This window comes from Pteropus alecto, unplaced genomic scaffold (genome assembly GCF_000325575.1).
Source record: "Pteropus alecto unplaced genomic scaffold, ASM32557v1 scaffold16, whole genome shotgun sequence".
NCBI lineage: Eukaryota > Metazoa > Chordata > Mammalia > Chiroptera > Pteropodidae > Pteropus > Pteropus alecto.
Genome location: NW_006438867.1, coordinates 6782448 through 6803818, shown reverse-complemented (window position 1 = coordinate 6803818; position 21371 = coordinate 6782448). Strand labels below are relative to the sequence as shown.

General features: G+C 47.2%; 1 protein-coding gene across 1 annotated transcript in view; it reads left to right on the top strand.

Moving 5' to 3' along the window:
* Nucleotides 1-21371, top strand: part of SPATA13 (spermatogenesis associated 13) — a 295901-nt gene that overhangs the window by 134720 nt on the left and 139810 nt on the right. The gene's annotated exons all lie outside the window — the stretch shown is intronic.

The window sequence follows — 21371 nt, the reverse complement described above, 5'->3', positions numbered from 1 at the left end:
GAAAGAGACCAAGAAATAGGCATCATTGTTGTTGTTACTAATTTGGCAGCTCTGCTGATCTGCACCCGAAGCTTTCTCTCTCAGGACGATGGCAGAGACGACGAGAGGCTGTGAAGCCAAACAGAAATGGCTTGGAATTCATGCACATCTGTCATCTAACTTGAGATCCTGGAGAAATCCTCGCCCCCCCTCTGAGAATCAGTTCCAGGGTCTGTAAAATTTCACTAATAATGTTACCTCATCGTGTCATTTGAAGATTTAATTAAACAACACCGAAGTCACAGCAGAAATGCCAGTCAGCTCTGGAGGGACAGGGGGGTCGGCTCGAAGAATGTTTAATAAAGGAGTGATTTACACAGGTGGAAGGAGGCACGGGGGCGGAGGAGGGTTACCCCTGCCTGGGAATATTGGGGGCACCATCTCTGGGCATGAGGGGGCCTGAGAGAGGGCACTGCCCGAACCAGGAGGCAGAGAGAGCTGTCTTGTAGGTTCTGTGACCTTCAGGCAAGGGCCGCCAGCCCACACTGAAGCCAGCCTGACCTCATTCCCTCCTCCCCTCCCTCCTTCCAGCCCGCCTGTGGTCCCCATTGTGTAAACCCAACCAGAAGCCCGAGGGCATATGAACATAGTCCATATAGAGCAGCCTCTGGGAACAGAGCAGGCTGGAGAAGGGTAAACCAGAGGGTGAACGCAGGCCGGAAACAGACGATGAGCAGCACAGGAAGGGCTCAAGACATGAGAGCTATTGTGATAAGTCACTTCAAGAGGGTTTAGATTCTTACAAGCCCTTCACTTGGAGGTTTCTGGAGAGCAGGATTGTTTTCCCACAGAAGCATTCGTCAATCCCTGTGCATCTAGTATGTGCCAGTCAGTCTTTGCCAAACAGTAAGCACGTTCCGGAAAGAGCACGGAAGACTGACTTGTGAGCAAGCGTAGCCGTTGAATTTGATGTTAAAGCACAGGATGGAAAGATGACGATGTTATCCATTTCAATCGAAAATCACAGATGGAGATAAAACAAGAAAGCATCGAGTCTGTTACTGCTTTATTCATTTCTTATTTTTCCTCCCGAATTGAGATTGCCTCCGAGAACTTCTGACTCTCCTGTTTGGCAAAACGACAGTGCAGTTAACGAACAGCACTTACAGGTACATGACTGTAAGTTGCTGTGTGAACAGAGGGCTAAGCCCTGCTATCCACCGCCTCTGGAGTCTCAGATTTCCTTCGAGGCTTGAGGACAGTTTTTTGCTTGTGTTTTGCGGGGCGGGGGTGGGCGGGGCTGCAGATGGATGCAACCTCTAACACAGTCATGAATCTTAGGGTCCAGGACCCAGGGGAATAAAGTGCCCTTCACAGACAGTGCTGGAGTGGTCTTTTCCAGAACCGGTGGCTTTGCCTTTGGAATTGGACTCTTTGATGACCAATCAGACATTTTTCCATACTGGAAGTGGGGGTGGTGACCTATACATGGGTGATCTTCAAGCCCAGGAGAGGAAACGGCATCTGTGGCCTGCCATCTCCAGAAATGACCTCTGCCTGTTGTGTTCCCTGGGGACCTTGCCTAACCTACTCTGTCAAGATTTTGAAAAACATTCGCAAGCATCAACTTTAATGTCCTCCAACCCCAATGCCAGGTCAGACTTTTCTGGTGTCTGGTTAGCTGTTTGAGGAGAAGGGTAAAACCTAGAGGAAATTCATCAGTGGGCCAGAGCGATCCGGAAGGCCCATTGGGCCGGATGGTGCTGCTGTGGCCTTAGGTACCTCAGTACCAATTAGCCTGTTCTTCCCTGAACCAGACTGAGGCTTTGGAGACCAGCTGTTTCTGGGCCCAGAAATCTGCATTGTAAAGCTCTCTACGGATGTGGACATACAGTCGTCCCTAGGTGTCCATACCTCAAGTCCCTTATGGAAAATTGAGCAGAATTTGCATATAACCTGTATGTGCATCTGGGCTACAGCAAAGTCTGCCTACTTGTCACTTCATTTGAGTAGATTCGGTGTGGTGCTTGCTGGCTGGCAAATTTGAGTTTTGGTTATTGAAAATTTCTAGGATTTTTTTTTTTTTTTTTTTAATATTTCCAATCTGCAATTGGTTGAATCCACAGATGTGGATATGGAGGGCCAACTGCATGTTCCCGTTTTAAAAACAAGATTCCTGAGCACAAAAGAAGCAAACGTATTTAAAGAGGATCTACGCTTAAAAATTTCCTAGCATGTATTATGAGAAACTGCTTTTTTCCCCACTAAAAATGTGAACTAATGTTTAGCCTATAGTTTATCTTATTTCTGGAATATTTAACTTTTATCTTATATTTTCAATACAATGACATTTTACTCTCCACCAATCTTCAAAATTTGGTAAGAAAACAAGTGAACTGAAACCTTTGTGATTTTTTTTTTCTGACGTGGAAAATTAAATTGTTTTTTTTTTTTTTATTTAGGATAATAATGGTTCCAGCAAAGTTTTAGTGCAGTGACCATCTACTCTGAGGGCCGCAAACGCTGTGAGAAACTCAGCTCAGGAAAACAACTTTCCTCCTTTGTTGTTGTCACCAGGCAGCCCCAAGCCATCAATCTCCTGACATCCTGTGATGACCATTTATTTTAAAGAGGCGACTTCTGCAGCAAGAGCCTTAAATCCTAAGTCTGAGTGGTGCCCCCTGCAAAGAGAGCCTGTCTGGACCCCAGTGTAGAGTTAGCTTTCACAGCCAACATTAAAACATCCGGGGTCAGAGAAACATCCAGTGATCAAAAATTAAGTGGGAAAAAAAAAAAGAAAAGAAAAGAAAAAAAATTAAGTGAGAAGTCTGTTCCCTGTGGGAGGGAAGGAAGAGGAATCTGGGCCTGACTTTAATCTTTAGATTCCCAAGGTCCATCCTTTAACCCTTTGTGTTTCAGGGTTGGAAAAAGAAAAAGAAAAACCAGCTAAAAGCACAGACTGGGGCTGGTCCAGAGAGAGGTTAAGGGTGTAACAGAAAGTTTAAACCTGAAGTTCTCGCCGTCCTCAGCCCTTCTGAGCTGGGAGTAGTGGGGACACGGCGGGCCTCACAGATCTGACATTTGCTAGAGACCTGAGCCTGAAATTAGAAAGTCTTGGGTTTGTTCTGCTCAGTAGCCATCTGTTTGATCCCCTGAAATTTGCCTGAAGTTAAATGAGATGGAGGGCTCTCTGTGTCTAGGGTAAAAGGAAGAGCTAGTGTCTTCTGATCCCTGCAAGGATTTCTGGCTGTTTCTTCTGTGTGGTGGCCAGATTTCTCATTCTTACAGGAAACTTGTCAGGCAGAAGTCCCCCTAGGATTCAAGCCCAGCCTCCTCCCACTCCCAGCTCCCGCTTGGTGAGTGGCGTTGGGGGTGCTATCTGCCTCCTGGGGACTGAAGACTACTCAATAGCCTGGGAGCCAGGGTGGCGGATTAAAAAATTTCCTGACCCTGGGCCAAAAGGTCAGGACCCTGGAGGACCCCGAGTCCTGGCCTGTGTCTCCTTATGCTGCTTCCTGATGACCTGTTGTGCTTTCCTGCTTCAGAAAGTCGCCTGGGACTCCTTCCAACTCCCCAGCAGTTTAGGGAAGTGCAAAATGCTGGGTGAGGTGGCCTAGGGGCGACCCCACCCCTTCCTTCAGGATGTTTTCTTTCTGCCCAGTGCTGGCAGCCCCCAGGCTGACCTCATCCCCTGTTTAAGGGCCATCTTTGCTGGAGGCTTGTTTGTACTCTCCTCCGTGTGTGCCCAGCGCCTTGTGTGAGGGAGTCATGCCAGAGAAATATCAAGTCCCCATGTGTCCGCAGGAGTCCTCACTGGAGAGCCACATGGCTGATGCAATACGGGGTGGCTTTGCACAAAGGTGCTGGTGACTGAGTGAGCAGAGCCCAGACGTTAGGCGGTCAAGGGAAAATCCTTCCAGTATCCAGTAGGAGCCAATGCCCGCCTCTAAGCCAATTCAAGTGGAGACTGCTTAGCAAACATAAATCAAACCACTGTCCCAGGATCCAGCCTGGCAGGAGGGAAAACTTGATGCAGAGAAGAGAAAATGGGAAGAAGTCAGAGATCAAGGCAAAAGTGATGGCGAGAATTCTAGAAGCACACAGGAAGAACAATAACTCTCTTTTTTTAAGAATAATAACTTTCCTGATTTATTGGCTGCATTTCAAGTCTTTATTCAGTGACACGAGAGGCAGGTGTTTATCAGACAAGATGAGAAGCTTAAAGGTGGCCAGCTTTATAGGATGAATCATTCCACATCCACATTCTCTAAGCAGATGAGTGAACAGTTCTTTGTGCTGATAGCGTGCTGAAGGTTTCACAGACTTTCAGGATAAAACACTGGCCACACATGAAAAAGTAACCACTTATCCTAGCACTGAGAAGACAGAAACCGACAGAAACTGTAAACACACTATTGTCCTGGCTGGAAATAAAGGCCTGCTCAGATTTTTTGAGCACTTTTTACATCTCTGTAGGCTTTACATATGCAAAGGAAGGAGGCAGGCCTCTCAGCAGGTGAACTAGCTTAGAAGGAAGCTGTGGCAGACACTCAGCAAGACCGGTCTCCTGCTTCATTCCGATTCACCTCCAGTCTCCACGTGAGACCCCATATGTTCAAAAATAAAAACCCGTCCTAAAGGACACAGATTTCTCAGTGAGGAAATTCAGAGGATTTTTATATAAGCTTGAAAGGAATCCAGAAAAGGAATTGCATTTGAACAAATTGCATTTGCGAAGGAATGCTTTGAACCTGGGCTGCGAGATTAAAGTCCACTTAGGGGGCTGCTTTGAAGAGACCAGTGTTTACTTGGGTTTTTAAGTTCTCGTGCATTTGTTTACAGCAAAAAAGGGACGAATTCCTACCACGTTCTGGGCATAACTTGTCTAGATCCAATAGTCCTCTGTCCTCGATGCTCCCTGGTCTCCTGTAGACACCAGCGTCCTTCCTTTCTGCGGCCCCACAGGCCATGGACCAGCCCCTGGTAGGCACTCCTCACAGCGAGGACTCACAGAACCATCTCCACTGACTGGACCGAGATATTAGACTGACTGTCTCCTCATCAACAGAGAGAACTTGGAAGGCGGGGGTCCCGTCTCATTCACCTCAGTATCCCCAGGGCCTGGAAATAGCTCAAAATCAAGACGTGCCAGATAAAGGGATTTTTGTATTACTTCCAGATTGCCAGAAGGTGGAGTTTGGATGCTGAATCGCTGGGAATTATTGTTCATGAAAACAATGGCACCATGTATTTGAAATGGGAAATAGGGAGAAAATCCAGGATGAACGCGGCTCTCACGCAGTTGTGTTCATTGCTGTCATAGGTTGTTGCTCTTAACACCTCTCCGAGCGAACAGAAATTTTGCTGAGAAACAGGCCGCTGTTGTGAAGCCCAGCTCTCTTGGGATATTGTAACACTTCGTGGGTGGGGACCGGGGTGAGAGAGGACAAGGAAATGTTGAAGCAGGACTGTTACACGACAGTGGAAAGTAAGAGAAGGCAGATTAGAGAGGCGGCAGGTGCAGCAAACAGAACCAACCATCTGTACCTTCTGACAGCTTGGATTTTGTAAAGGGCGGCAATGTGCCCAGCTTCACACACCCGGCCTCCCAGACTCTCTTGCAGCTAGAGTTGACCAGGTGACACAGTTCAGCCAATAAGATGCAGTAGAGTCACTGGGTGGGGTTTCCATGAAAGCTCCTAAAAGGAAAAGTAACTGACGTGTACCATTTTGATTTTCACCCTTTGCCCTTTTTCCCGGAAGGCAGAGCTGGTACTTCAGGGTGGGAATCATCTTTCCACCACAGGGATGGAAACCACATACCAAGTGTGACAGACAGAAGTAGAGAAAGAGCCTGGAGCCTGACTGTACTCTGGAGCTGCCATGTAAGCCTTGGACGTCTTATCTCCAAATTTCTCACTCTAGAGAAAAATAAACCTGTATTTGGTTAAGCCATCATACCCACTCTTCGGTTCTCCATGGCTGGCCAAATGCAATGCTGACTTATTCTGTACTGGACAGACGGACAAGGGACCCGAGTTTTGATCCTGTCTTGGTCCTTACTTATTAGTGGGCAACCTCAGGCGAAACACCCGAGACCCCGAGAATCAAAATCGGGTGTAAAATATCTGTCTTGATGTCTCACAGGCCATCTTGAAGGTCAGAAATGATTTGAAAACACTCGAAAGCATTAAAAGTTTTACCCAACTCTAAAATGTTATTAAGAAAGTACAGAAAGGGGTTCAGTGGGCGAGGCCAGGCTTAGCAGCAGACGTTAAGAAAACATGGTATTTGGAATTTGGGATAGGAAAGGAAACTTCAAGGGAATCCCATAAAAGGAAACTTCTCGGAAGTCGGAGCCAGAACGCGTTTATTTTTACTTCCTCCATTGGGACTACGTGCCTATCGCAAGACAGGCACCGATAATGTTGTTTTGTTCGAAAGCGGAGGCAGAAATGGGTACTCGCTGCTGCCAAAAGCAGGGCTAGATATAGAACTTTCCCGACAGAAGTGGAGCACCATGGCAGAAAGTCCTGGGAAATGAGAGAGCTGAGAGGCACAGGAGGAAGTGGCTAAAAGGCTCGAACAGCGGGCTAAGGAGTGAGGATCGACGGGAGGCGACGGCGAACCCCGTGCTGGTTCTCGGGCAGGAAAGGGTGACCAAGAAAACGATGTCTCGGACATACGCTCTAGATCCTCGAGAGAGGAGAGAAAGGGGCTAAGTCAGAGGGTACATGAGAGTTAACACTTGCGTATGGATTTGCCGTGTTAGGTGAAAGGTCAATCGTTACACGAGACGGAAGTCTCTGGTGGGATGGACCGTTGCTTGGTTCTGATGCTGAGATCTAGGGAAAGTCACTTGATGGACCTAGATCACGCTCTTTGTTTTTCTGGCCCTATTCTCGGGCCTCAGTTGCGGGAACAGGCCTTCTGTTCACCTTGAACTCAGGATTCACACCAGAGTCCACTTTTATCCAGTAAGCCCTGTTTTGGTAATTAGCCAGGCACTGGGGTACTTGTGGCCAGAAGCCTTGCTTCTGAGCCCCAGTCCGGAGGCCCCGGCCGACTCCCCTGAGGCCCACCTCCAGCTCAGTGTCCCCATCACGGGCTCCGTCTGCCCCCTCCTGAACCATAGCCCCAGAGGTGTGAGGGGGACTGTGTCACCTTCAGCGTGAGGACAAGATATTTGGAAATGCAAACAGATTGAGGGGATGCGAAAAGCAGAGAGGGCTCTGGTCCCAATTCTCATGTGTGTGGCTGTCTTAGGGTAGAGGTGGTGGCCGATGGCTTCCCTCATGTCACGTGTGGGTTCCCGTCACCTGTAAATGGTGGGGAGTGGGACCTAGAAATCCCTCCTGTTACATCAAGGCAGGCGGGTGGGCAAGGAGAGCTGGTGGGACCACAGAGACCTGGTTTTTAGACGAGGAGGACGCAGTACTCGCTGATGTTACAAGCGAGAGGGAGCAGCCGGCATCGGGATGGGCTCCCGTGCATTCCCAGTGGACAGGTGGGGTGAGCAGGTGGAACCGAGAGACGCCAGAGATGAGATCGTGAGTCCCGTGAGAACCGGACGATGGCGTGCAGATCAGCCGCCGCCCTGAGACGTGCCCTATGCCCAGATGCTGCACAGGGAAACAGAAACTCGAAAGACTGCTTGCCCCAAAGACATTGAGTTTACCTGGAAGAGACTATTTAAAACCGCAATAACCATGCTAAATCTTTTTTTCTACGTCCAAGTGGAAATTGCAGCTCTTGGGACATCCGAGATCAGCTACAGGAAATAGTTATATTTCTGTATGTCTGTGGCATTGTGTGTAAATGTCAACGCTAGCACCCAGAGCTTCAGAGGGGTTAGTTTCTGTGGGTGCAGAGGAGACAGAGAGTCAGAAATGGAACTAGATGTTCTTACTGAGGTGGGGCAGGTGCTAGATACACTTGAAGGAAAGGGAAGAAAAGCAGGTCATGCAGGTATAATACAATGGCCAGAGACAGGCGACAGGTGGTAGGTGGGCCAGAAGGTGTCCTAGGGCACTGTAACAGGTGGATAGGTGCAGTGCTGAGCAGAGAGCCCCAGAGACATGAGCAGATGGCTGGGACACGGAGGCTGCCCCTACCCTCAGTGCTGGGGTGTCACAGGGCAGACGATGGTTCTGGGGCCACGCAAAGGAAAACAGTAAAAGAAAGCAGAGTTCTGATCCAAAGGGGAAAGGCACAGGACGAGTTTCCACGTCACTGGTTCCGTGGCACTGGAAGTGCATTTAGTGTGGCTGTGGCTTCCCGGAGAGGGGATAGCCCGATGCTGGACCAGACAGACAGCGTGTTGACGGAGTGTTTCACTGGAGCATCTTACTTTTCCCGATCCGGGAGACGGCTGGCTCCGGACTCCGGTGGAAGACCGCTTTCCGTACCTCCAGGGGCACGTGGGATTCGTGGTCGCTGGCAGGAGGTCACGGGTTGGTAGGGAGTGGTATCAAATGGTCCAAATGAGGAGGAAGGGAGGATGGCGCCTGGGTGGGACGCTGCCAGGTGAAATAAGTGAGGAGAACTTCAAAAGCTGTGTGTTGGGTTGTGGTCCCCTGAGTTCCCCTCCCCGACGTGAGGGCATCTTTTGGCTTCTATCTGAGGAGTGATGGAGACAGTACATGATGCAGTTGTCACGTTGGTCTCAGAGTTCTTTCCAAGCCGCGAAAACCCAAGGGCCCCACTGCCTTCCCAGTGAATGGTTCTGCGCCAGGATTCCAGGGAATCCCATGTCAGGGCTCAGGGCTGACTTCTTCCCGGGGGCTGTCCCATTGGCAGATGGGGCAGCACCTGCTGCGTAGCGGTTGACCCGACACCCAGAACGGCCTGTCTCTTTTTGGCCACCAGGCCAAGCCTGGGTCAGCAAAGGCGTCCGTCCACTGGGAAGCGCCTCATCAGGATGGAGGAGACGAGGTCGTTTTCGGGGGGAGAGAGGCCAGGGAACATCAGTAGCGATCATGGAGGTGCCATCCTGAGAGGCCAGTTGTTCTTACTGGTTTAAGGACCACTGACCGCCAAGAGAAGCTGATGAACAGCTGTAGAGCCATCTCCCAGGAAAGCGAGCACACTCACTCGTGTGCCTGAGTTTCCGGGGCCTTGGGAATGCTCTGGAGGGCTCTTCACTCGCCAGGAGGCCTTGTTCTCCAGCAGGGCCGTTAACGAGCTCACACTTCCCCGCCTGGTATTGCCATCATAAACAGAACACTCTTGTTCTGTTGCTCAGATCTTCGCCCAAGGCTGATGAGAAGTTAGCCGTGACATTATATATTGAGGTGGACGTGACCTTCGCAATCTGTAGGGAACTCTGGCCATTGAGTTGGAGAAGCAAACCCTGGAGGTGCGGACTCAGACGTTGGGAGCTGCTTGTTCACGCTAAGATCTCGTCTCTTCATTTGTCTTCTCTGGGTCTCAGTTTCTTAGCCAATGTTTTCACCCATTGGAAAGAGGGGGTTATGCTCTCGTTTACTCGGTCTTTGTAAGGTCTCACTGAGATGATGCAGAGTAAAGTCAAACTCTTGGCAAAAGGCAACATTCGGTGTGAAAGGTAAATTATGTCATCTGGGTCGCCTGCTAGGTGACCAGGTCACCTAATACGAGGACATGATTCGGTCCTTCCGAGCTCAGCAGTCATTCCTTCCACCCCCAGCTTGTTCCTTGGAGAGCCAGAGGACAACTGCTGTATTTCCTTGTCGTAACCCACCGTCTTAGCCCCTAGTAGTGACAATCTTGCTTCCTGGGCCTATGAAATACAAAGCCTCCAGTATCTCAAAATGTGGCCTTATTCGGAGGTGGGATCACTGCAGATGTGTTTACTTAAAAGACATCATTAGTGCGGACCCTCGTCTAATATGACAGGTATTCTTATAGGAAAAGAACATCTGGACACAGAGCCAGACACTCATAGAGGGAAGATGATGTGGAGGATACAGGGAGAAGACGGCCATGCTCGAGCCAAGGAGAGAAGCCTGGGACAGACACTTCCCTCACCGTCCTCACAAGAACCAACCCTGTCGACACCTTGATCTTGGACTTCCAGCCTCCAGAACTGAGCGAAAATATATTTCTGTTGTTTTAGCCACTCCGTTTGTGGTACTTTGTTATGGCAGCTTTAGCAAACTCATATACTCACCATCTCAAAAAAATAAATAAATAAAGCTACTTTCCCTTCTCCCCAGTCTTTGCCTCGGGTTTGCAATGATTGGGTAAAAGACAGCACATCCATTCTAAATGAATATGTATTTTCAGGGGCAGTCTAAAGGTTGCGTGTCCTGTAAAATCGTATTTGTTCAAGGTGAAAATAATCTTCTGAATTCAGTTCCTTATTCACAAAAACCATCAGGCAAGATTGAAAATTATATCGTGTGCTTTACTTTCACACTTGAATAGTAATTTTAGACAAAATCCATCTTCCTCAGCCAGGAGCCTTTTGCTCATCCTCAGAATTACTGCTGGAGAAAGAGAACCTAATGAAATGTTCGCGGTATTTGCTGAGTGTAAATACACTGGAGTATGAGGCCCTCTGGACTGATTTCGTTGGCCGGGCGGAGGCAAGGGTGCTGGTCTCACAGGAGTGGGCAAAGCGAGCACAGTCTGAAAGAAAATGTGGGATACGGATACTTCTCTTTAGAGAAGTCTTCGGATCTCCCGAAAAGAGTGTTCTCACTTTTCTGAGCTGAATTAAGAAGTTCTCGGTTGCCCTTTCAACAGCAGTGGGCCTCCGAAGCTGTGCCGAGAGCATTAAGCTCCGCTGGGCTGCTGTGTGGCCACGAGAGAAGTTTTCCTAAGCAGATTATTAACAAGAAATTATTTGTCTGAGTTTCTGAATGGTCTTTCACTGCCAGGCCACAAAAATTCCTCATTTTTAAAAATAAACAATCATAGGCAGAAATAACTAGGAAACTCAGAAAATTCATTAGTTAAATTTTGATTCTTACCTTCTCAGAGCTAACGCTGACAGGCTTGGTTTGGAGACCACTGTGTCCACCAATGTCGCCGATGCGTGGGCCTGCTGGGTTTGGTCAGACAGCCCCTAGTACAGGCTGGCACACAGTAGGCTCACAAGAAAAATGTGGTTAGGGAATGCTGTTAGATTTGGGCGCAACAAATCTATGTAGTTGATGGAAACGAGATTAAAGGTGTTCCGTAACCTACGAGAGTGGGGGTCATGTGGCCCAGAGTCAAGTCTGTGGGCCTCATCGTTAGTTGATGGAAACGAGATTAAAGGTGTTCCATAACCTACGAGAGTAGGGGTCATGTGGCCCAGAGTCAAGTCTGCGGGCCTCATCATGGCCGCGTGAACGTGGCAAAGTTGAGCCACCTTCGGCTTCAGCTTCCTCACCCGTCACTTGACTTCTGAGTCTTCTCCACCTTTGAAAAGGTCAGTGCAATGACCTTCCTAGTGTTGCTGTGGAGTGAAGACCTCTGAACCCAAACGACAAGGCGTGGGTTCTAGTCCTGCGTTGACCTCCACGGGCCCCGTTCAAGCCGCTTACTGTTTCTGAGCCTCAGTTTCCTCTTCTGTAAAATTGGAGTGATAGAAGTTACCCCAGGATTTCTTTGAGAAATTCATTCTGTAATAAAACACCTTTTACTGTAAAGAGTTATAGAATGTAGTATGTATGGTAATTTTTAAGACTGGGGGTGGGATTTTGGAATAAAGCTTCTTTAAATGCAGCTTAAGTATTATTAAAAAGTGGTCATAATATTATCAATGAGTAATATTAAGGATTATCAAAAAGTGCTTGTGCTCTTGACTTTTGTTTGGGAATTTTATATTTATAAATTATAGCAGTTCAGTTAGCTGCCTCTGACCCTTTTGGACCTGGTGACCATGAGGTCTAACTGAACTGCTAGCTTTTATAAAGTCCGACACTCAGTGATGTATCTGATGGCCTGCCGTTATTATGTGCTCTTGAAATTTTACTCTATTCTTTTTGAAGCTGATCAGCTGCCCCATGGTGATTATAAAAGTATCACTGAATAAGTATGGACAAATCGTTTCTCGGTGGGGTGGTACCACTTCCAGATGTCCCCCAATGTTTTAGTGTGTCAGTTTTCCAACAACTGCACCTGCATCGACTGTTGATGTTATGTTGAATGTTTTCTACTTTAATCAGAGAACTACCGTATTGGTGTTTTAATGTGTATTTCTTTAATAAATAGCAAGGTCGAGTACATTTTTCCTATGGTTGTTTAATAATGATTGTATTTTTTGGTCATCAGGTATCTTTTTATAAACTTTATCTATTGAGATATTAATGGATTTTAGTATCTCATGTAATAACACAGTCGTATTAATTTCCTGGGGGTGCCATAGCAAATTACCATAAACCGGGTGGCTTAAAGCAACATGAATTTCTTCTTTCACAGTTGCAGAGGCTAGAAGTCTCAATTAAAGTATCAGCAGGGCCATGCTTTCTCTGAAGGCTCTGGGGGGACCGTTCCTTGCCGCTTCCAGCTTCCTCTGGCTGTCAGGCATCTTTGGTGTTCCGTGACTCATACACGCATCATGCCCAGTATCTGCCTCCATCCTGATACAGCATTCTCTGTGTGGGTCTCTGTGTCGAAATGTCCTTCTTATAAGGACATCATCCATCAACTCATCTTTACTGATTACAACTGTAAAGACCCTCTTTGAAAACAAAGTCACGATTACAGGGCTTAAGAATTCAACCTTTTTGGGAGGGATGTGTTACCATTTGGCCCACAACAATTATCTATCTATCTATCTATCTGTCTATCTATCTATCTATCATCTATATCTATCTATCCATCCATCCATCCATCCATCCATCTATATCTATCTATCTATCTATCTATCTATCTATCTATCTATCTATCTATCTATACAGGAGGCTCTTCCAATGGAGCAGGAACAAAAATTGGCAAGTGAGCGATACAATCTCAGAGGATAATCCGTGTAGCTTTATTACTGTAAGTTACGTCAAGGTACTGCAGAAAGCCGTGTTCTCCAAATTTTAAGCTATTTGGTTTTTAAAAACATAAATTAGTTGTTGAGATTTCAGAATACTGGTTACTAACCAACAGAACTACAAAAATCATCTCTGGCAATCCGGTAAGGTAGGAAGCACATTCTACATAGAGTCAAGCGCTCTGGGTTTTTTCCTGGTCCTGGTACCGCTCAGCTATTTGACCTAGACCAGTTTGCTTAATTGACATATCTGTTCTCTTTCCAAGATCTGTGACACCTGTAAGGCCTTTTCCAATTCTAATAACTTATGCTCACAAATACTGTAATAAATTAAATCCATTTGCTGCAGTTTTCACATGTATATTTGTAGGGGTAAACAGCTCTTCAAGTTCATATTTAGTAACGAGAAGCCTAATAGTTTAGGTTGAAGGTAGTTTATATTCAAACCGTTGTTATCCTCGAATGTCGTGCTGGATTCAGAGAAGGTAAAACATGCTGACAGATGCTGAGATGCTCATATAAGCAACCCACAGTTTATTCCTCCTGCAGGAGGAGAGGGTATTTTCAAATTATAGAAGGCTCATTGATGTTGGGAGTAAAACTCGTGATTAACCTGTAGAGTCTTCATCTTCAAAGCCCTTTATAAAAAAGAGATTTTGTGGGACCCAGGGTAAGAGAATCCAGAAGCTCAAACAAACTGGGTCAGATGTAGGCACAGAACTCTTTGGATCAAGAGCCATCCTTTCTGCTGAGGTCAAATGTCCTCGTTCAAAAGTTCGGTTTTACGTGTATTTCTGTAGGTCCTTCTGAAATGACGATCGGACTAAAATGAAGCTAGGTATTGTTTGTGAGTCTCTGCAGTTTGCTTAAGTGAAAAGGCCAGGAAGGGTAATATAATGAGGTAGGCGGGCTCACCAAATCCGGGTCAGCTTTCCAGGTTCTCCATGGGTGAGCACCAAGACTGACTTCTCAGATGAATCTCTTGCACATTTTTTAACATCGTGACCACTAAAGCTTATCTGTCTCATGAAATCTTGAAGGAGAGTGGTGAGAATTAATATTTTAAAAGTGAGCTGATGAAGGGTCCTGAGGAATCACAGTGAAGGTCGCTGTTTACCACTGGGTCATGGTAGCACGTGGATCTTCAGCCCCGCTTCCCTGTGCAATAGCCACACACGACTCTCGAACACACTATGAGATCTCGCAAGTCCGCACACCCTTCCGTTATTTATCACAAACTCCTATTTGTTCCTCAAAGCCTCGCTTGACTTTTCCATCTGAGCTAATCCTTCTCTCTCTCACGTTCCTAAAATGCTTTGTGTGTTCCTCCGTTGTATAATATGATTAGTCAGGGCAGGCTCTGTTGGAATATGCATACCTCACGGTCTGAGTGCTCTTGATTCTTGCAGCCCTAGTGTCTGGTATACAGGAGGTATTTAATGGATGTTCATTAAGCAAGTAAAAAATAGGCCAACTTATAAAAGCTGTTGCCTTTTATATCACTAGTTGTGAAGCCTCCGACGGTTACAAAAGAGGTCCAGGTATATGATTAACTGAACATCGTCATTTTTCTTTCCTAATTCGTTCATCACTTCAAGGGCAATAATGTGCTGTTTCGAAGCAGACTAAGCACCACGTTGGGCAAGTCTGGTATTTTCCTTTTCATCAAAACTGCCGTTTAGCTCAGGCCAGCAAATGGGGCGGGAGGTCCTCCTGTAGTTATTTATTCACCTGGCTCGGGCGTCTCAGGTGAACCTTGTAGAAATAACACCTTAAAACAGTGTTTCCAAGAATAGGTGAAACATGGCTTAGAAATAAGACTCTGGATGTTCCAGCTTGTGTGATTGTAAAAAGTGGACCAGGCAGTGTCTTTTTCTCGTTTTTTTTGTTTTGTTTTGTTTTGTTTTTTTTGTTTTTTGTTTCCCTTTCCCAGAAACAATCTAGCAAGCTTTCTGCAATTATGATTTACTGATGTTAAAGCAATCCTGAGCCGGGTTAATCATTTGTAGGGAACATGATTTTAGCCTTTACTTTAAAGTCATTTTAGATTTACAAAACATTATAAAAATAAGACAGAGTTCCTGTATGTCCTTCACCCAGCTTCCCCTGATGTTAACATCTGAAATAACCACAGAACAATGATCCAAACCAGGATATTCACATTGGTGCCATGCTATGTAATGATTAATCTACAGGCCTTATTCCGAATTCGCCATTTTTCTCACTAAATGTCCTCTGTCTGGTTCGGGATCCAGTCCAGAGCCCCACATTACAGTTAGTTGTCAAACTAAACTATTTTCTCCCAACAGTTACGGTTCTTCAGCCTTTCTTTGTCTTTCACGATCTTTGTGCTTTCAAAGAACACCAGCCAATTATTCCCTACATTTGGAGATTCGTCTGGTGTTTTCTCATGTTAAGATTGAGGTTATGCATTTTGGGGCAGAAATACCATGCAAGAGATATTGTGTTTTCCTCTGTGCACGTAGCAAAATTTCACAGTGACCTTTTGTGTGAGCATTCTTAAGGAATTACTCCTTAACAGATAATTGCTTTTATTTATTTACTCTTTTCTGGCATTCAATGTTCTCTGTATTTCTCAAGAATTTGGTAGAGCACGCAAATGACTTAGAGTTTGGGATCATGATTCATGCGCCAAGATTCCCTTAGAAGGCCATTCATCTCCCTGCCTCGGGGGATTTGAGAAAAAGACTCAGCTGGCGGTCCTGCTTTTCCTCTCACGAGTGGAGACGCTTCATCATCATCCACCTGGGCCCTTCCTTCTCCCCTTGCCGAAGCAGCTCTCAGTCTCAAGTTGCTTCTGGGCTGGGTTCGTCCAGAAGCTGGTCCCGAGACCATGATTTGAGTCTCGGTCATTCGCTGGGGGAGGCACGGGTGGGAGAGCAGCGGGAGGGGCAGGAAGAGAGGGGGACGGGCATTTCCTCTCCGGTTCCAGCTGTCGGGGAGGAGGGCCGCTCGCAGGGCACTTGCTTTCTGCCATCCGGGCCCCTTCCGAATCTCCAGGCGCCTGCAGAAGAATGTCCAGAAAGTCCGTGGTGTTTAAGACAACTGCGGATGCCCGAAGGTCTGGCAGGGACACCACAGTGCCCTTTCTGTCATCCCCTTCCTCTTTTCTCTATTGTTTCCAATTAAAAAACAATCCTGAGTGCCAGCTGGACTGACCGGGGTTGGGAGCGGAGGGCCGTCAGCACAGAGGTTTCGTGTTGATAAACAGCCTCAGACACAGGCAGCACGTCATTGCTATGGATCAGTTGGGGATCCGTTGATGCTTAGTCTTGTTCTTTCAAGATGAACGACCGAAGACAGAAAAGTGTGTTTTCTAAACTTAAAAAGTTATTGTTTTCCAAGCTGTGGTCTTTCTTACCGAGTTTTCGAACTCCGAGGTCAATTATATAAAGGGATGCATTACCTGAGCGTGGGGGGTGTCACGGTACCACTCACGTCACTCAAACACCTTACAAATGGAAGCATAGAACCCCTAATTGAGGGTTTAAGTATTTTCAGAAACTTTCTGGCAGCTTTCTGCCACATCTTGCAGTGGGACGGGTCCAGAGGTTCTGAGATGGCCCCCAAGATGGGGGAAGGGCTTGGAATGAGGACAGAAACATGGGACTTCCATGCTTTGCTCTCCAGCAAGATGCCCATAGGCATGTTATTTATGCAACTTCCTCGTCCGTAAGTTGGGAGTCATCACACCTCGTGTGGTTGTGCTGAAATTCGATAAGGCCACGTCAGCGAGAAGCTCCTGGTCCAGGGTTGGCCACGAGGGCTTGGTGCGGGGTGGGGGCAGCTTCTCACTGACTCTCAGACCTTGCGTTACCCATGTCCTGGACGATCCCAACACTAACCTTGTGGGGTCATTTTTATGATCCCCTACTTTGCACAGTAGGAATACGGTTCCCAGAGAACATGTGCCCCCTGCCTCTGGTCACACAGCTGTCAGGATCTGAACCCAGATCTACTTTGCCACACGCCTTGCATACATTAGGGACATCGCACCAAAGTGAAGAGCAGGCACTCGCCTTCCTCCCACCTCGCCTTCCCCCACCCAGCGGACAGATAGAGAATGCCCGTTCGCTCGACAGCCTATGCCAAAATGACAGAAGGAGAAACTAAGGGGACTGACAGCACTCGGCACTGCGTCCCAGGCAGCATGACGCTGGCTGCTGCACGAAACGCATCTTGTCTAAGGAGAGTCAGGGTACGGCGAGATGGAGCTCTCCGTTCTGGAGGTGACTCTGCGCCGATGTGCCAGGCTGGCCGGCCGGGCTCGGAGGTCCTTCAGTTCCTGTAGGTGGCAGCGGTCCTGCCCCTCAGCACCTGCCTGGTTGCAGCACGCCAGCCAGCTTCCACTCCACGTCCCCAGGCTTTGGCTGCTGTTCCCCAGACCGGGGCAAGGAGCCACAGAGACTGCGGTTCTAGGTCCTGGTGGCAGCAGCATTTAGAACGTGGATGACGAGCCATCTTCTGTACCCTCCCGGCTCTTGACCTCCTTGCCTTCGTCTTCCATTTCCTGCCCGGAGCTCGCCCTTGGACTCACGGTGCTGACCCCTCTCCTGAAGTCCTTCGTTCCTCCCCAAATCTGGACTAAGATTTTCATAGACCTATGACTTCATGAAGGATGAGGACGTGAGGTCCTTTGGGCAGGGATGGGGTGGCAGAAAAGAGAGAGGAAAGGGACATGGTGAATACAGCCAGGATGAAGGGCTCCAGCAGTTTGCCACCATGAGCCACGATTCCGAATCAGGCAAGCCGAAGAAAACCTGTTCCTACCACCTTCTCCGTCCCCCGGCAACGCCGACATGGCTTTGTGATTTGGGTGTTGCTAAGTGTCAGGAGAGAGAGTGTGGAAAAGCATGGATAGGCTACTGGATTAAAATGGATAAGGATGTGTTAAAATGTTAAAATATGGAAATGGGTAAATAGATTCTTCTACTGCCTCGGAAGAATGTGATTTGTTACAATGGCCATAAAATACCGACTAACTGGACAGCAGGTAATGATCTAACTTCTTTTCCATCAAAGGTATTAATTAGGGCTGTTTCTACAACAGTCGTGGCATTCTACATAGCTAGAAGATTCCTGCCAAACACCGACGTGGCAGGGTCTTCGAGCCGGTTTCAGGTGGGTCCCCCTTCCGAGGAAGAGGTTATGTGTGCAGAAGCTGACCGTAGCACCCCTCCTCATGTGTTGTTCTGAGGGTTCTCGGTTAATCTGAGGACACAGAAGACAGAGACTGAGCGAAAAGTTAACAGATGTAACAAACATAATCACAGGCCTTGGAGAGGAGAGACAGGGGCTGCAGGTTGGCATGTGACCAGCAGCATTTGTGGAGCTAGATCTCTGCCAGGAGCAGAGGAGGACTAGAAAATACTTCCTCTTACAATCCTCAATTTACAGATCGGGGAATGAAGGATTAGTAGCTAGGATGAGATTTGTTAGACTTGGGGGAGGGGCTGTCTGGTGAAAACAGAAACCAGTGCATGCCAAGGAAAACGGTACTGGAGTACTGTGTACTTCTAAACACGAACAGAATATGGCCTTGTCTGTCACATGACACACACAGGAGTAGATCTAGATGACCTAATCCATATTTCTGGCAAGTTCTTTGTCCAGTGCAGGAAAGCCCCACTCAAGATCCAGGTAAAGAGAAACGTGCTTGAACAAATGGCAGAGGATGGTGGTGCTGGCTGGCAGGCTGTGAAGACGACTTAGAAGAGGAAGTGTTGGTAGATGGTGCTGGCCAGGACCTCATGGAAGAGAGAGAACGCTAGCTGGTTCTTGGAGGAGAGAAGGCTCGATGTTGGTGGGGTGGTAGAAGGCGGCTGTTCAGATGGGAGGTAGGAGGTGGACAAGCACCCTGGGAGTGGGAGACACTTCAACTGACTAGGTAGTGTGAGGTCACTTTCTGGAGAGCCTTGGACACTCGGAGGAAGAAAATGGGTTTGGGAACCTTGGCTGATTGGACAGCAGGGAGACACGTGGGGAAATGGTATTTTAGGCAGCACCTATCCACATTCTGTGTAGGGTAGAGGGAGCCTCAAGCAACTGACTTGGGTTGAACATCCTGATTCTGTTGACAAAGCCTGTTCTCATTCAAAAATGATTGCCAGGGATTACAGCCAATGAACTGTGAGTATTCTGGCCCCGCCCGCAAGGCAATTCCTCTTGTAGAATGAGGCACCAGACTCTTTAAATCTGACACAATTAACCGTCAGATTCGGCCAGCCTTGTCTTCGCAATCAGCAAATATATCTGAGATTATTAGTGGCTTCCATGCGGGCAGGTCTATAGAAAATCCGGTGGTTTTAATTTAAAGATAGGCATTGATAACTAAAATTGATACTGAGGAGATATGTCACTAAATAGTCTAGAGTCTTATCTTCATAGCCTTAAGATAAGAAGTAGTATAGAGACTGCTGTGGTAGTTAACACAGAGGAATGTAGGCTATAAATGCCCCCGAAAATGTTCTTGTAGATATCATTATAGGAGGTGTACGGATTAATTTTTTAAATCAGCAATGATTTCCTTACCCGCCTGTAAGTCTGATCATGATCATGTTAGCATATCCCCTTGGATCAAAAGCATCTTCTTCGGTGCTTGGCTCTGTGCGGTACAGTTTGGACTCTACCCTGTGGGACATTTGTTCAACCCGTCCCCTTGTTTTGAACACTCATGCAAGATCCTCATCCGTGAGACCTTATTAAGACATAAAATGTTTTCTTCCGAGAAAAGTTGTGTTCCACCTGGAAATAAAGGGAAGGGATTATTTTGGTGATTCTGGATTAATGTCGATAGATTCTTTCCCCAATAGGCCTCTAGGTGAGTTTATTATTTCCCGCAGTCTGTAACTCTAAGCATTCATCGACGTGTTGATGAGAGAAATTTTAAACCTAAAGAAAGGTTTAAAGAGTTTATTTGAACCAAGATTTTGGGGCTAGTCCCGGAAGCAAAATCTCAACAGATTGAGAAAACGCTCCTGGGAATAGCCATTTCGCAGTGTGTTTTATATATTAGAATCAAAGGAGAAGATGGAAGGACAATTCCATAAAATCCAGTTGGTGGTAGATTAAGGCAGTGGGAGAAAGTAAAGCGGGGAAATCTCTAAGGTTAGATAAAGAGTAAAATGGAGAGATGTCTACTTCTTTTACATTGCTAGGTGCAGGACAGTTAACGTGTACCAAAGGCGGTTTGCAGAGGGATGTGGGTGAGAGTTAGTAATGAGCAATGTTGGGTTTGTCTCGCTCCGGACCTGAGTGTTTATGTTTGGAGGTCTGGAGAAGAGAGCATTCCGACCCTTTATGTTATTCTAGATGCATAAAAACAGTGGATACGTTTTGCTCAAAGAAAGATTAATCTATCACATAGGCCTTAGGATGTGACTTGCCAGTATAACCTGCTCAGTTAGCAACTGTTTTGTGATCCAAACATCCCACGCGGTTCCTTTTTGTTTCCGAGCTCGTCAGGCTTACCGAGGCAGCCCCCATCTTTTGTTCACAGGTGGAAGATGACACCTGCTAGGTAGGATGCTATTTTTACCACTGACAGTGGAATGGTTTTTCCATATATGGTAAAAACCGAGTTTTAAGAAGAGTCGTCTGAGTAATTGGCGTGGGGGCGATGCCTGGCCGTGTAGCATTTCCAGTCGTTCAGGCAGAGCGCGAGGCAGCGAAGGCAGAGGCGGTGGAATGATGACGTGACCGAGTGACTTGGTCACGACAGCGTAGCACAGTGCGTTTTGCTAAAGGTCGAGCTTCCGCGCGGCGGTTTCGCTCCACGCCGCTGGCGAAGAGGGGAAGGATGTCACTACAATGTGACAGTAGTTCCAGTTAAGAGATTCCCGCGCGTGAGCGTTCGGTGCCTCCATTAACGCCGCAGGGAGCTGGGCGGCCAGCCCCTGTCATTCACTTTTCTGTGCTCAGTTTGCTCAACCTGTGTGCATTTTGCCCCCGTCCCCATAATTCATCGGTGTTAACCCTTAAGCCCCTTCCGTGAAGCTACCCACACCCTGTTTTTAAAATTGTGGTAAAACACATAGAACATAAAATTTCCCGTCTTAACCACTTTCAAGCGCTCATTTCAACGGCACGGAGTAAAGTCTCGCTGTGCAACCATCTCCGCTGTCCGTGTCCAGAAACTCTTTTCATCTTGCAAAACTGAAGCTGTACCCATTAACCAGAAACACCCCATTCTCCGCTCCTCCCTGTTCCTGGCAATCACCATGCTACTTTGCGTCTCTATAATTTTGGCTACCGTGCCTCCCATAAGTGGAATCATACGGTATCTGTCCTCCTGCGTCCGGCTTATTTCACTGAGCATAATTGTCCTCGAGGTTCATCCGCGTCGTAGCCTTTGTTAGCATTTGCTTCCTTTTGAAGGCTGCATCATATCCCATTGTATGGAGAGAGCACATTTTGCTTG